The following is a 16044-nucleotide window of genomic DNA, read 5'->3' as shown; positions in this document are numbered from 1 at the left end:
GCTGGAATTATAGGAATAAGCCACCACACCTGGCCACATAATTTATTCAAGCTGTCCTCTCTTCCTGAAGATAAGGTCATTTTTAGTCTTTTGTCATTAATTATGCCATAAATGAAGATCCCGGTACTTATATCTTTGTCCTGTAGGATGAATTTCTAAAAATTGGATTGTTCAAAGAGTATAGGAACTTACTTTAATAGCTGTATTACAAATGAAGAAGTGGTATCAATTTATACTTCCACCATCAAGGCTGGATTCTTTCCCTGAAGCAGCTTCGACAAATATAGTATATACTGAGACTTTGAACTTTTTTAGGTGAAAACCACCTATTTTTTAGGTGAAAACCACTATCTTTTTATAAACCAAATTTGTATATCTCATCTTATGAATGGAACTGAACATCTTTTCCATGGTATTCATTGGTATTCCTTTCATATGCAACTCTTAGTTTTTTGCTCTTTGCTCTTTTTTTTTTTTAAAACAGGATCTCACTCTGTCATCCAGGCTATGACCACGCCTCACTGCAGCCTCGACCTCTTAGGCTCAAACAATTCTCCCACCTCAGCCTCATGAGTAGCTGGGACTACAGGTGCGTACCACCACATCTGGGTAATTTTTAAATTTTTTGTAGAGATGGGGTTTTGCCGTGTTGCTCAGGCTGGTCTCTAACTCCTGGGCTCAAGCTGTCATCCTGTCAGTCTCCCAAAGTGCCAAAATTACAGGTGTGAGCCGCTGTGCCTGGCCTGACCCAATTTTAATACTGAAAGTCTCATGTGCTGGGAACCTCTTCAGCTCCAGTAAACCAGGATGGTTGGCCACTGTAGCTGGGTTATTGCTCTTTTTTAAGTCAATTTGAAGAAACCCCAAAAACATTATAGATATTAGCTTTTTGTATTTTTCCCAATGTATTTAGTTTTCCTTTTGTGTCAAATGTTTTCCATGTAGAATTTATTTTACCAATAAATATTTCCATGTTCCTCTCTAGAAGAAAATAACTCTTCAAAAAATAAAACAAAAAACTCCACAATATCATTATCATATCATAAATTTCACAGTAATCCCTTAGAGTATAAAATACCTAATCAATTTTAAATTTTCACTGGCCTATAAAGATTTCTTTTTCTTTCTTTTTTTAAAAAATTATAATTTGTTTAAATGAATCACTACCCAAATAAGAACCATCATTACAATTGTTTAACATATCTTTTCAGTCTTGTAATTTATCAAATCCCCTTCCTTTTCTTCTTTTAATTTTTAAAAAAAAAATTTTCTTGTTTGTTGAAGACACCAGCATACGTCTCCTGTAGAGCTTTCCAAACCAAATCATGCTGATTGCATCCATATAATGTCCTCTAATCTGTTTGTCCATCTCTACTTTCTGGACAATGATTATTAAGTCTAGAGACTTGGTCAGATTCAGGTTAATTCCAACTTTCCATCCATCCATCCATCCATCCATCCATCCATCCATCCATCCATCCCTCCATCTATCCATCCATCCATCCATCCATCCATTTATCCATCCGTCATCTACCTATTACCTACTTATCTATCACAAGAATACTTCATACTTAGGAATGTATACTTCCATTTGGATGTACATAATACCTGATTTTCTCTCCTTTTTGCAATTTTTGATAGTCATTACCTAGGTCTTTTATTTCATCAAGGGTCGTAAAATGGTTATATTCTATTAGTCCTTCTTTATTTATTAACCGGAATACTTCTATAGAGAGAAACACCTCATCATCAGCTATTTGGTTACCCCAAGATGCATGGGAAATGCAGGTTAAGTGTCGTCTTTTAACTCTGCATCTGCCAGTGTTCAAAACAGTGTGTATGTTAATGCGATTCCTCCAAAGTAATCCATTATTTTTTGTTTCTGTGCTTTTTAATTTATTTAGAATCGTTGTGAACTTGTGGATTTAAGTGCATTTGGTGTGTTTTCATTAAATCTGGTTTTATTGTTCTTTTGATGTTCAAGCTGTCCAATCCTTGGCAATGGAACCTCTTCAGGTTATTTCCTAAGTACTTCAAAAATGATCTCATTAATAGCTTCCTTAATTTGGGGTATGTTTCAAATAATACATTTTCTATATGATTTCTCCCTTGTGCACTTTCTGTCCTCAAAGTGGACGGAATTTTTTTTTTTTTTTTTTAAAGAAATGGGCTCCTTTGGGAACCTTAGTTTCTTTTAGAGATAAGTGATATTTAATGACCGTAATCTAGACCACAAGGATACCCGCTGCTACTGAGCTTGGGCTCAAGCAATTCTCCCACCTATTGTTTCATAGTTTCTAAGCCTTTTTGGCAGACAGAACTAGGATATATGGGTTTCTCCTTCTTTTTCTTCTTCACTTCATTCTTCTTCTTCCTCTTCCTTCTCCCTCTTATTCTAAAACACATCATGAGTTCAAATTGATAGTTCTGTTCTAAATGTAAGACTATAGGGCCTTCTATTTAATTTCATTGATCTTACACTTACGTATCTTTTTTCACTGATGCCAAAAACCTTGACTTCTATTAACTTCACTCAAATTATTTATTTGCAGTCTCCAAAAACAATGCCAACAATTACCACAAATGTACAATTACTGAAAAGAAGCTAAGATTGCTTGCAGTTTCCTTTTGTTCTCAAGGGATCTCCCACTGGGGATATGCAATCAAATTACTGTGGTTTGAAATCCCTGGAAAGAATTCCTCTCTGTGGGTTTTGCCACCAGCAATTAGATCCACTTGTTTCATTTTTATTCCAATTTTGAGATTGCTTTAAAAATTTTAAGCTAGGTTTAATTTAGTTTAATTTATTTATGTAAAATAATTACAGGGTTCCAAAATAAACTATACTAAACATGGTATATATTCAGAGATGTCTGCTTTCTGTGTCTTCTCCATGCTTTCTCCTTCCCCTATAGGTTACACTTTTCATTAGTTTTTGGGTATTTCTTTTTTTTCTTTTCTTTTTTTTTTTTTTTGAGACGGAGTCTCACTCTGCTGCCAAGGCTACAGCACGGTGGCACGATCTTGGCCCAAGGGTCTCCCGGGTTCAACAGATTCTCCTTTCTCAGGACCCCTCCCTCCACCTCCCTCCACCCTCCCCGCCACCCCCCACCACCAAGTAGCCAGGACTACAGGCACGTGCCACCAGGCCTGGCTAACTTTTTGTATTTTTGTAGAGACGGAGTTTCACCATGTTGGCCAGGCTGGTCTCGAACTCTTGACCTCAGGTGATCTGTCGGCCTCAGCTTCCCAAAGTGCTGGGATTTCAGGCATAAGCCACTGCGCTCAGCCAGTTTTTGGTTATTTCTTTCATTTAGAGAACTACATATAAGCAAATTGGTATATATATTCAATCTACCCTATTCCCCAATAAATAATAGTGTCACATGATTCCCTCCATTTTGCTTTTTCACTTAATAATGTATTTCAGAGATGTGTCTATTTTAAGTTATAGAGATAGTTCTTATTTTGCAGCTGTGTAATACTCTGCTATGTGGATATACCACAGTTCGTTCAACTGGCTCCCTATTGATGGATATATGGATTGTTTCAAGCATTTTGGTATTAAAAATAGTGATCTATTTCAATTTTGACACATGACTCCTCTTCCAGGGTGTGAACACTTTCTCTGCCCTCTGAGTTTAGTCAACTAAAACCTGGGGAAAGAGACCTTGCTCTTAACCTAGGACAGGTAGGACCTGCCCATTACCTTACCCGCCGCCATTTGCAAGTGGAGAGGGGTGGAATGGAAATGCTTTCCCAAACCCTCGTCCCCCAAATGTAACAAATCCCTTTGAAGGACTATGGAGCTTGGAGCCTGGGCTCTGGCTGCATAATTTTATTTCATGTGGCTGCACTATAATTTTTTGAACCATCTCTATAGGTTGATTCTGTTTGTTGTTACTGTTGTAATTTTAAACAACAAGCTATGTTGTGAATATAACTTTAAACCGTATCCTCTGTTAATTTCGTGAGGTCTTGAGGTGAAGAGGATTTAAACACATGTGCGTACTCTGAGTCTTAGGCCAGAACTTTGCAGGTTTCTTTACATAACTTCAACATACCTATAACCTAGCTTCAACAACATATTTTGCCAGTCTTCTCTCATCTTGTCCAGACTTTTATTTTTTTAACTTGCTGGAGTGTTCTAGAATTTGACATGAATTTTTATTTTTATTTTTTTTGAAATAGAGTTTTGCCCTTGTTGCCCAGTCTGGAGTACAATGGCGTGATCTTGGCTCACTGCAACCTCTGCCTCCTGGGTTCAAGTGATTCTCCTGCTTCAGCCTCCCGAGTAGCTGGGATTACAGGCATGTGCCACCACGCCTGGCTAATTTTGTATTTTTAGTAGAGATGAGGTTTCTCCATGTTGGTCAAGCTGGTCTTGAACTCCCAGCCTCAGGTGATCCACCTGCCTCGGTCTCCCAAAGTGCTGGGATTACAGGCGTGAGCCAACGCGCCCAATCTTACCTGAATTATTTAACACAATCTTTAAGTTTAGAATTAGGTACTTAGTTTACATGACCAAAAGTGCAAATTTTTACCTACCCAGTTCCCTTCCCAGAGGCAACTGATGTTCTCTGGTTCTTGCACGTTCCATCCAAGATATTGTATGTATATAAACCTACATTTTTTTCCTACTTTCCTTACCCAAATGGTAGTATGTTATAAATACTGCTCAGAACCTTTCTTTTTTCTACTAAATGTATCAGATATTTTCCATATTTGTTCATAAGAGCTCCTTCATTCTTTTTTATGACTACACACGCCTTCATTTTAGGAACACGGTATAATTTATTTAACCACTCCCTGATTGATTAACTTTTACGTTATTTCTTTTCTTTTGCTGTAACAAATAATGCTGCAGTATATAGCGTTGTTCATTTCACAACTGTGTCACTATTTTTCAAGTCCTTTTGTGCCCATCCGCTTATCCTGTCTCCTTTCTTCCCACCTCAGAGTTTTCTACTACCCTGAATTTTGCTTTAATTTTTCCCTTGCTTTTATTTAGAATTTTACCACATGTGTTTGTGTCCTTAAACAATACCTTGCTTGGATTTCCACTAATTTGAACTTCAAGTAAATAGAATCACACTTCATGTATTTCTCTGTGATTTCATTCATTTCTTCAATGTAAAGTTTTTGAGACTTATCCAAGAACAGCTGTAAGTCATTCAATTTTACTTTATTTATTTATTTACTTTTTTGAGACAGAGTTTCGCTCATCACCCAGGCTGGAGTGCAATGGCTCGATCTCGGCTCACTGCCACCTCAGCCCCCAGGATTCAAGCTATTCTCCTGCCTCAGCCTCCCAAGTAGCTGGGATTACAGGCCATGCCCGGCTAATTTCTGTGTTTTTAGTAGAGACGGGGTTTCACTATGTTGGCCAGGCTAGTCTCGAACTCCTTCAAACTCCTGACCTCAGGTGATCCTCCCGTCTTGGCCTCCCAAAGTGCTGGGATTATAGGCCTGTGCCCAGCCCATTTTTACTTCTATATGCTGTTCTGTTAGACCAGTATATCATACATTTAATTATCTATCGTTAGTGGACTTTTGGTTGTTTCCAGTTTTGCTGTTACAAACAGTGCTGCCTGGAACACCCTTAACTATCTCCTCATGCACAGTTAAGAGTTTTTCTAGGGTGTTCTCTAAGGAGCAGATCTGTTGGAATCCATGTCGATATTTATTAGATGATGCCAAATTATTTTCCAAAGTACTTATACCAATTCTTGTTCCTATGTGTAAATATTCTGGCTGCTCCAACCTGTCCAACATTTGATGTTTTCAGACTTTTCAATTTTTGCCACCCTGGTCGGTATAAAATGGTATCTTTTTGTTTTATTTTGATTATAATTAAAATAAATTGTTTTATAATTGTTTTATTACAATTTTTAAAATTATTTTTAAATTTTTAAATCAGTAAACCAGAGACAAACTCATTATAATTTTAAATTGCATTTTCCTAATTAGTAAGAAAATTAAACAGCTTTTTATACATTTATTGATCATAAAAGGTGCTCTGTTTTTTTGTTTGTTTGTTTGTTTTGTTTTTATTATACTTCAAGTACTAGGGTACACGTGCACAACGTGTAGGTTTGTTACATAGGTATGCATGTGCCATGTTGGTTTGCTTCAACCGTCAACTCATCATTTACATCAGGTATTTCTCCTAAAGCTATCCCTCCCCCAACCTCCCACCCACCGACAGGCTCCGGTGTATGGTGTTCCCCACCCTGTGTCCAAGTGTTCTCATTCTTCAATTCCCATCTGTGAGTGAGAACATGTGGTATTTGGTTTTCTGTCCTTGCGATAGTTTGCTGAGAATGATGGTTTCCACCTTCATCCATGTCCCTGCAAAGGACATGAACTCATCCTTTTTTATGACTGCATAGTATTCCATGGTGTATATGTGCCACATTTTCTTAATCCAGTCTATCATTGATGGACCTTTGAGTTGGTTCCAAGTTTTTGCTACTGTGAATAGTGCTGCAATAAACATACGTGTTCATGTGTCTTTATAGTAGCATGATTCATAATCCTTTGGGTATATACCCAGTAATGGGATGGCTGGGTCAAACGGTATTTCTAGTTCTAGATCTTTGAGGAATCACCACTCTGTTTTCCACAATAGTTGAACTAATTTACAGTCCCACCAACAGTGTAAAAGTGTTCCTATTTCTCCACATTCTCTCCAGCATCTGTTGTTTCCTAACTTTTTAATGATCACCATTCTAACTGCTGTGAGATGGTATCTCATTGTGGTTTTGATTTGCATTTCTCTGATGACCAGTGATGATGAGCATTTTTTTTATGTGTCTGTTGGCTGCATAAATGTCTTCTTTTGAGAAATGTCTGTTCATATCCTTTGCCCACTTTTTGATGGGGTTGTTTGTTTTTTTCTTGTAAATTTATTTAAGTTCTTTGTTGATTCTAAATATTAGCCCTTTGTCAGATAGGTAGATTGCAAAAATTTTCTCCCATTCTGTAGGTTGCTTGTTTTTTTTGTCATGGAAGATCCTTGTTAGGTAAAGTGTCTCTTGAAGTCTTACTAAATTACTTATGGAGTTGATTTTATTATGTGGATAATAATCAGTGCTTTCTCTTTTTTTTTTTTTTTTTGAGACGGAGTCTCGCTCTGTCACCCAGGCTGGAGTGCAGTGGCGCGATCTCGGCTCACTGCAAGCTCCGCCTCCCAGGTTCACGCCATTCTCCTGCCTCAACCTCTCCGAGTAGCTGGGACTACAGGCACCTGCCACCTCGCCCGGCTAATTTTTTTTGTATTTTTAGTAGAGACGGGGTTTCACCGTGGTCTCGATCTCCTGACCTCGTGATCCGCCTGCCTCGGCCTCCCAAAGTGCTGGGATTACAAGCGTGAGCCGGCCGCTTTCTCTTTATAGTATACATCAAACAGGATTTTTACATTTTAAGGTAGTCAAATGTATTTAACTTTTCTTTATGACTTGTATGTTTGGTAATTTGTACATTATGAGACTTATTCAAGAAAGCTGCCTTTCTTAAGATAAAAAATATATTCTCCTGTACTTCATTCTAAATCTTATAGTTTTGTCACTTTATATCTTTAATTCACTTGGAATTAATTTTTGTGTATGGTGTGAGGTAGGGGGTCCAATGCCATATTTGCCATATAAATAACCAATTGTGTGAACACCACTTATGGAAAATTGCTTCCTTTCCCCTCTGATTTGCAATGCCTGCTCTGTCACAAATCCAGCTCCATATATGTGTTTGAGTCTTCTCCTGGCCTCCCTAGTCTGATCTTATTGTCTGCTTGATAGTCAATCTGAGTTTCCCTGCACAAGTGCTAGATTGGCTTCATTATCGTGGCTTTATGACAATTCTTGCTATTTGATAAGATCTGACAAGTCCACTGCTTTGTTCATCATCTTCAGTATTGTCTGGGATATTGGCCTTTTGCTCTTCCATATACATTTTAGAATCAAATACTATTCTAAAATGAGAGTAATTTCTACTTCCCAGGATGTTGTGAGGATTTAATCAAATGATGTATGGAAAGTGTCTACCATAATTCATAGGTACTTGGTAAAAGGCTGGGGAAATAAGCTGGTGGTGTCACCTTGGGGAAGGTATTCCGCTCTCTGGGCCTGCTCTGCATCCATGGCATGGTCTGACACTGGCTCCTTTCATATACCACAGAGTTGATGTGGAAGTATAGGTGAGAGAAGAGATGTGAGAACAGTTTTCAACTGTAAGTTGAACTTTGTATTGGTCCCACGGGGATTATCAAGCTGTTATCAATATGATTACAAAGTCCTTGGATGAATGAGAATTGACACTGGGGCCTCACCAAATACTGTGCAAACTTAGGCAATTTTCATGGTCACATTTTTTTTAAGAAATGTTTCTAGGCCATGTGCAGTGGCTCAGGCCTGTAATCTTAGCACTTTGGGAGGCCAAGGGGGGAGGATGGATTGAGCTCAGGAGTTCAAGGCCAGCCTAGGCAAGATAGCCAGACCCCTGCATCTACAAAAAAATCAAAATAGCCAGGTATGGTGGCATACGCGTGTGGTCCCACCTACTCAGGAGGCTGAGATGGGAGGATCACTTGAGCCTGGGAGGTCAATGCTGCAATGAGCTGTGATCACACCACTGCACTGCAGCCTAGGCTATAGAGTGAGACCCTGTCTCAAAAAAACAAAAATTTTTTTTTTTAGTTTTATAAGTACTGTGAAGGCCTTTACCTGCTAGAGTGCAGTGCCATGATCTTGACCCATGGCAACCTCTGCCTCTTGGGTGCAAGCGATTTTGCCAAAGCCTCCTGAGTAGCTAGGCTTACAGGTGCCTACCACCATACCCAGCAAATTTTTGTATTTTTAGTAGAAACGGGGTTTCACCATGTTGGCCAGGCTGACCTCAAGTGATTTGCCCACCTCAGCCTCCCAAAGTGCTGGGATTACAGGCCTGAGCCACCATGCTCGGCCTACCTGCATGCCCCTAGTCACAGAGCCCAGAAGGGCAAGAGCCGGGTCTGGAATCCAAGTACTTCTAACTAACAAAACACTGTTATTTGTTTATATACCTTATTATATACCTTATTCCAGTGACACACACGTGCTTAGCTCACTGAGACAGTTGCCAGTAGTTGCTTCCTGGTTCCTGAACTATAAGGATAGGAGTTTTGATACAAAATCAAATATTGTGGTACAGTTGACTTTGCTCCCCAACTTCCAGCTGCCCTTGAGATGCTTCCAAGCTCACCCAGCAGCCTGCGGTCCCAACACTCATCACTGAGCACCCCTCCCTCGCCTGGACTACCTGTTCCTCTGGGCAGCAGGTGGACTTTTGCTCCTGGTCCGCAGAGCTCTTGGAAGACATCACTGTGCTCACTTCTCTCACAGGACCCCACCCAGTCCTGAGACAACCCTGGGGGGCAACTGGAGGCTGGAGAGGCAGAACAGTGTTTTGTTAGTTAGAAGTACTTGGATTCCAGACCCGGCTCTTGCCCTTCTAGGCTCTGTGACTAGGGGCATATGATTTCTACCGTCTGCAGTTTCACTCATGAAAAATGGGGATGGGCCTGGGCGCGGTGGCTCAGGCTTGTAGTCCCAGAACTTTGGGAGGCCGAGGTGGGCGGATCACGAGGTCAGGAGATCGAGACCACAGTGAAACCCCGTCTCTACTAAAAATACAAAAAATTAGCCGGGCGTGGTGACGGGCGCCTGTAGTCCCAGCTACTCGGAGAGGCTGAGGCAGGAGAATGGCGTGAACCCGGGAGGCGAGCTTGCAGTGAGCCGAGATTGCGCCACTGCACTCCAGCCTGGGTGACAGAGCGAGACTCCGTCTCAAAAAAAAAAAAAAAAAAAAAAGAAAAAGAAAAATGGGGATGGTACTACTTAATCTTCTGCAAGAATGCCTGTCAGGCACCTGGCGTGGGGTCTAGTGTGCACTAGGTCATCATTTTGGCCAAACACACTCTGTAAATGGTGATTGAGTGACTGAGACAGGGCAAAGTGTGTGGCATGTTTGGGTGGTGAAGCTAAGTAATGGTTCATTTTGGGGGTGATGTGGATATGTGGATATGTGTACCTGGGATATTCATAGTTGGAAGTGATGCTGGGGGTGACTATTAAGGTCAGATTTTGGGAACTTTGAATGTTAGACTTACGAAGCTGGACTTTATTGTGGCGGTGTTTGATTCCGCTTAACTCCCTTTACTAAAACATCTTCACTTGCTTCCCAGCCCAGACTGTGGGCACTTTGCTAATGATGCCTGTGGCCAGGTTCAAGGACCTCGGGAATGACCTTCAATTCTGTCTCCCACTCCCGGAGCTCCAGGTTCCCCTTGGCATTTTACACCTGTTGCTTTATGCCTGAATTATTCTTCACATGGACTCCTCATTGCTTACTCTGCCTGAGTTTTTATTTTTGTCACCCTTGAATGGTTCTTTTTGTTTTTATCCACAAAAGCCTGTGGGCGTACTGTGCTCTTTGCAAATTCACTGTCTCCCTGGACCTGCCCTTCCAGCACTGGGGTCTCCTTGTTGCCTGGGAAGAGAGGTAGAAAGTTGTCATCAGGGAGCCAGTGAAGAATTCTCCAGCAGGTAAATGATTCAGTCAGACCAGGCGATCACCGTGGGTGAATCAGAGAAGTGAATTGTCTCTCCAGGCTCCTAGGAAGAAATGAATCTGCTGTAGTGACTGGTATGGGGAAGTGGGAGGTGGCTATGTGGAAGGTTCATTGTGTTAAACATGCAGTGTGTGTAGGGAGAAATACCCTAGCCATCAAGCACGGTTTGACCTGCCTGATCCTCCTGGTGGCTATAATCTTACCTGCTCTTGTCTAGGGGTCTACCTGACCCAGATATCATAACATCTGGAGACAGAGATAGATCCATTTTTGTGGCGTCTGAAGCTTATGCAGTTTGGGAGATCCTCTTTAAAAAAAGAATATAGAATTACAAATTTAATAAATGCGTACAAAAGTGAGGATTTATCCTGAATGAGAAAAGAAATCACGGCAAATTATAAATCTTTAAAAAATCTGAAAAGCACAACAAACACTTCAAAATTCAGGAAAATAATATACTTTTATTAATTAATTATCCTACAACTGTTATAATACCCTTTTCTTATATTCTTTTGCTGCATCCCATGTGATTTTGCAGTATTTTCTATGGGAAAATAGACAATTGTTTTATTTTTCTCTTTTTTAGACAGTCTTACTCTGTTGCCCAGGCTGGAGTACAATGGCACGATCTCGGCTCACTGCAACCTCAGCTTCCCAGGTTCAAGTGATTCTCCTGCTTCAGCCTCCCAAATAACTGAGACTGCAGGTGCATGCCACCATGCCCAGCTAATTTTTTGTATAGAGATGGGGTCTTGCCGTGTTGGCCAGGCTGGTCTCGAACTCCTGGCCTCACGTGATCTACCTGCCTTGGCCTTCCAAAGTGCTGGGATTACAGGTGTGAGCCACCGCACTGGCCGGATAATTGTTTTCTATAACATAATTGATCAAACTTTGGCCTTTATTTTTCTAGGTTTAGAATAATTTCTTTTTTTTTTGAGACAGAATTTCGCTTTTGTTGCCGAGGCTGGAGTGCAGTCGCATGATCTAGGCTCACTGTAACCTCCGCCTCCCGGGTTCAAGGGATTCTCCTGCCTCACCCTCCCGAGTAGCTGGGATTACAGGCACCCACCACCACACCCAGCTAATTTTTTGTGTTTTTAGTAGAGACGGAGTTTCGCCATGTTGGCCAGGCTGGTCTCAAACTCCTGACTTCGGGTAATCCCCCTGCCTCGGCCTCCCAAAGTGCGGGGATTACAGGCATGAACCACCGCGCCCAGCCAAAAAGTTTCTTTAAGCTTTAGAACTCAATTAGGAAAGATACGTAAATTTTTAGGATTGTGGTCAAACCTGAGAAAATTTCTAATTTATTTTCTCTACTATTATAGATATATTGATTATTGGTGTTACTACCCCAGATTTCTGTCCTATGAACAGGGGAATTCTGACGAATTTTATTTCATGCAACTTCTATCAAAAATGAAAAAAGGGTATGGTGTGTTTGTAATTGTTTATGCTGTATTATTTAGAATATTCTATTTTTTTGCCATTGTTTTGTTTTTGTTTTTTTTCCTGAGACGAAGTCTCACTCTGTCGCCCAGGCTGGAATGCAGTGGCGCCATCTCAGCTCACTGCCTCTGCCTCCTGGGTTCAAGTGATTCTCCTGCCTCAGCCTCCTGAGTAGCTGTGATTACAGACATGAGCCATCGCGCCAAGCTAGAATATTCTTGATGGGAAAATTTTGACTAGGCATCAGTGAGAACCTGCTTACAATCTTATACATGTGTTGACTGGGAGATGGTCCCACAGGCTAGCTTCTGGCTCTGTATATTTCAAACCTTGCTTCTGCTCCACTACCCACATATTTCTGATGTTGAACACATGTGTACACTGTAATACAGCCACACCATGTGGGGAGTTGGCACTGTGGCCGATAGGGAGAGTTCCACCAGCTCGCCTCCACCAGGATGGCTTTTAATAACCCAGTGTATCCAGAGGGGACTCTAAATCACATAGTATATTTCAGTAAATCCAAATGTAACCTCGACTGGAAAAAAGAGGTAGTCTAACACAAGGACAATGTGATGGAGGGAAGTTGAGGTGGAAGAAAGGGGACAGTCTTGCCTGATTGGGATTAAATTATCTTTCTTTTGAAAATGTTTGGCCGGGCGCGGTGGCTCATGCCTGTAATCCCAGCACTTTGGGAGGCCGAGGCGGGTGGATCACGAGGTCAGGAGATCGAGACCATCCTGGCTAACATGGTGAAACCCTGCCTCTACTAAAAATACAAAAAAATTAGCCGGGCATGGTGGCGGGCGCCTATAGTCCCAGCAACTCGGGAGGCTGAGGCAGGAGAATGGCGTGAACCCGGAGGCGGAGCTTGCAGTGAGCCGAGATTGTGCCACTGCACTCAGAAATTCCTTGGAGGTTCCCAGGGCCCTAGAAGAGGCATGACAAGTGAGAGACTCTAAATGTGAGCTTCATGGTATGTATGTCTTCACTTAAAGGAGCTCTTTAACTCAGTACTTTATAAAAATGACAGAATGACTGAGTTATACTCTTGAATGGGATCAGTTTAGAATCTGATCCTGTTAATACTTTATAATCCCAGCTGGATTTTGCTGGAAACCTTTACAAAGGTAAGGCTCATGAAAGGAACTACTCCTCAGAAAGTCTGTGGCTAATTTGATTCCCACTGTGTCCTCAGCACAGAACCTGCCACATCATGAGCATTTACTGGATGTCTGTTGAAGGAATATATTTGTCCCTGAGAGGATGTTTCTGGTTTCCTGTGGGTGCCTGGCCTGCATCCCCTGTTCCAGGTATTCCATGCTCATCTTGTCCTGGGCCTGCTTGATCTAGGAGGATGTCACTATATTAATCCATTCTCATGCTGCTATAAGGACTTACCCAAGGCTGGGTAATTTATAAAGGAAAGAGGGTTAATGGACTCACAGTTCCACATGGCTGGGGAGGCCTCACAATCATGGTGGAAGGTGAATGAGGAACAAAGTCATGTCTTACATGGTGGCAAGCAAGAGAGTGTATGCAGATGAACTCCCCTTTATAAAACCCTCAGATCTCATGATACTTATTCACTATCAAGAGAACAGCATGGGAAAAACCTGCCTCCATGATTAAACTGGCTCCCGCTGGAACCCTACAATTCAAGATGAGATTAGGGTGGGGATGTAGCCAAACCATATCAGCTGCTTTTGGCATAAGAAGGACCTCTTTTCTAACCTATTTTTTACAGGTAACTTCAAATCTATAACTTCCATCCTTTTGCTGAGAAGGCTCTGTTTTCACTGCTACATCAGGAGCCAGTTTTGCTACTATATCAGGAGTTTGTTTTTAATTAACAGAAAATGACTTTTCTTTCCCTTTTCTGTGCCATTTCTCTTTTTAATCCTAGTTCCTTCCAATCCGAGGGCTGAGTGATCCTGTTTCCCTCCCGTTTGAGGGCTGAGTATCCACCTGGTTGTCTCTTGGTCCTGCTCATATTCTGATGATTGGGGTCATTTTGCTAAATCCCAGCTCCTGATGGCTGAATAAGTCACTTCCAGATTGACATCCAAATGACACATATGTGAAGAGATAAAACTTTGAAATAGTAATCTTGGAGCTTTCCTTTTTTGCCATCTCCCACACTACCTGGCCTTCTCCTTTTAGACACCGGCATCCAAACGTCTCCAGATGAGGGTTAGCAGTAACGCAAAGAAAACAAAACCATATCTACTTGTTTTATTATTACTTCCAAACTAGGGTCTTGCAAATCGTCTTTCCAGACAATAGAAGGAGAGATGACACCTAGATGAAGGGTACTGGGCAGGAGGGAAGAAAGGAGTGGGCAGAACAACACAGGCATTAGCTGGGAGACCCCGCAGTACAGGTGACACAAGGTCTTGGTGACAGACTGCCCTGTCTGAATGTGTGAGGAACTAGCACACTGACCCTGAGAAAACCGCACACACTTCTCAACTTGGGTTTAAAATGTGGACTATAACAAACACATGCAGAAGAACACAGTGTATCAATGTAGAGCAAAATCAATACATTTGCAGTGTGCACCTGTGTGCCCAACGCCCAGGCAAGAGCTACATCGGGATGGCCCCAGCAGCCCCCTGGGTGCTCTCTCCCTGATCACACCCCCTTTCCTAAAGCCTAAAAGTAACCACATCCATGGTTACTTTTTGTGGTAAACAGTTCCTTGTTTCTTTATAGTTCTACCACCAGTGTGTGTGTGTGTGTGTGTGTGTGTATACACAATGTAGCTTTGTTTTGCCTGACTAAACATTATATTAAAGCAATCATACTATCTGTGCACTTCAAGTCTTTTTTTTCACTCAGTATGCTTTTAAAATTCATCTGCTCTATTGCATTTCACAGGGTTTCATTAATTTTCATTGTTACATGGAAGTGCATTGTATGAATGTATGACATCTTTAATCCATTCCATTGTTTATGGATATTTTTGTTGTTCTTGGATTTTTAATCACAAACGATGTACCTATGAACATTCTTACACTGGGTCTTGTGTATATATGCAATAATTTTTTTAATTTTTAAATTAAATTTAAGTTCCGCTTTTTATTGAACACATTATAACAGAGGTTTAGTCAAAAACCCAAAGCCCATGTCATCATCAGATCCCCGGATTCTTCTTTCTTTGCTTCCACTTTCTTCCTCAGCTGGAGCAGCACCAGCTACGGGAGCAGGTCCACCAGCTCCTACATTGCAGATGAGGCTCCCAGTGTTGACGCTGGCCAGGGCCTTTGCAAACAAGCTAGGCCAAAAAAGGTTCAACATTTACACCGCCTGCTTTAATGAGGGCATTGATCTTATCCTCCGTGACGGTCCCCTCGTCGTTGTGCAGAATGAGGTCTGAGGAGATGCAGGCAAGCTGGGAGATGGAGGCCATGGCGGGAGCGAGTGTGGGGCTGGCGCTGCCGGACACGGTGCTAGTCGCCGGGTGAAGTGAGGACCTCACCCTAACACAGGTTTAGCTTCCTTGGAAGGACTGAGCACCTTGATGGCAGCTGAGGAAAGGCAAGAATTTTTTTTTAGAGTATACATCCAGGAATGATTTGCAGGGTCTTACATAAAATATGTGTTTTCAGCTGTTATTAGTAATGCCAAACTGTTTTCCAAAGTGTTGTATGTGTTTACATTCCCAGCAGCAGTGTGTGAGTGTTCTTCTTGCCACATGCCCTCTCTAATACTTGTTCTTGTCAGACTTTTTTTTTTTTCCAATTTAATGGGAAAACATTAAATTGGAATCGTCGCAAAATCTTGATGATGAATGAGATTGAAAATCTCTACATTTGTGTTTTTCTTTCTATGTAATATCTGTTATGGTCTTTGCCTATTTTTTTTTTTAACTAGGTGATATGGTCAGGCTTTGTGTCCTCACCCAATCTCATTTTGAATTATAATCCCCATAATGCCCACACGTCAAGGGAGAGACCAGGTGGAGGTAACTGAATGATGGTGGAAGTTTC

General features: G+C 41.4%; 1 pseudogene; it reads right to left on the bottom strand.

Annotated features, from left to right (window-relative positions):
* Positions 1-15145: 15145 nt before the first annotated feature.
* LOC116480020 (large ribosomal subunit protein P1-like) lies at positions 15146-15464 on the bottom strand (annotated as a pseudogene).
* Positions 15465-16044: the final 580 nt, after the last annotated feature.

The sequence above is a fragment of the Hylobates moloch genome, unplaced genomic scaffold (assembly GCF_009828535.3).
Source record: "Hylobates moloch isolate HMO894 unplaced genomic scaffold, HMol_V3 SCAFFOLD_13, whole genome shotgun sequence".
NCBI classification, from domain to species: domain Eukaryota; kingdom Metazoa; phylum Chordata; class Mammalia; order Primates; family Hylobatidae; genus Hylobates; species Hylobates moloch.
This window is presented reverse-complemented; position numbering and strand designations above follow the sequence as displayed.